Genomic DNA, 1188 nt, shown 5'->3' on the forward strand with positions numbered 1-1188 from the left:
CTACTGCCAATCAGAGGCGGAGGCCACATAGCGCGGCGGCAGGCGGCACGGGATATGCCCGTACATCCACATGTACGGGCAAAACCTTTGCCACCCGAAAAACGCCACGCACTCCGCGACCGAGCGCTGCTCCGGGAATCCCGGAATGCAATTCCTCCTCACGTCCAAAACCCCGCTGATCACCAGGCGCCAGCACGCAGGCCCCACGCGCGTGAATTATTTGTCCGACAGCGACAGGTTCGCCTCCTTCCCCAACCAGCACATCACCTCCGGCACCTGCCCGTACAGCTGGTTTCCGGCGAGGTTCAGCACCTCCAGGCTCCGCAGGCATCCCACCGACCACCCCATCGGCCCCGTGAGCCGGTTGCCACCGAGGTCGATGACAGCCGCCTCCGTGAGAAACCCGATCTCATAAGGGAGGCAGCCGCTCAAGAGGTTGTTGAGAAGAAGAATCTCGGAGACATTCGAGAAGGTTCTAGAAATGCTCCTCGGGATCGGGCCAAAGATTCGGTTATTTGAGAGCGTGAGGTACACGATGCTGGTGGGACCCGGGTTGTCGGGGAGGCGCGTGGCAAGTAGGTAGTTGTTGATGAAGAGGGCGTCGAGGCCGCGGCCGAAGAGCTGAGGCGGGACGGCCCCCGAGAGGGCGTTGAACCGGAGGTCGAGGAATACGAGGCCCGACATGCCGAGGACGGCCTCGGGGAACGGACCCGAGAGGCGGTTGTTGCTGACGTCGAGCTCGTAGAGATATGGGAGCGACGCGGCCCCCGCGGAGATCGCGCCGCCGAAGTCGTTGGAGTTGGCGTGGAAGAGGGCGAGGTCCGGGAGCCGGTCGAGGAAGCCGTCGAGCGTCGGGGCTGCGAGGCGGAACCCGTTGAAGTCGATTGAGGCGACTGCGGTGGCGGACTGGTTGTCGGGCGGGCTCTCGCAGTAGAAACCTCGGTAGGCGCACACGTCCCTGCCTGTCCACGTGGCGGTGACATTGAAGGGGTCCGAGGTTATGATGCTCTTGAAATTTTGAATGATTGGCAATACGACAGCTAGCCTCTGGTCGGCGAAGATTATTATATCGGTCACTAACGGAGTGGGGCCCAGTAGCGGAATGTCTATTCCACTGCTGTGGCCTAGAGTTAGTAGGATTGTGGCTATGAGAATTTGAATTTTGATGGAAGTTTTTGTGTTGTGCAT

General features: G+C 60.6%; 1 pseudogene; it reads right to left on the reverse strand.

Annotated features, from left to right (window-relative positions):
* LOC121779873 lies at positions 1-1188 on the reverse strand (annotated as a pseudogene).

The sequence above is a fragment of the Salvia splendens genome, chromosome 2, assembly GCF_004379255.2.
Source record: "Salvia splendens isolate huo1 chromosome 2, SspV2, whole genome shotgun sequence".
Lineage (NCBI taxonomy): Eukaryota > Viridiplantae > Streptophyta > Magnoliopsida > Lamiales > Lamiaceae > Salvia > Salvia splendens.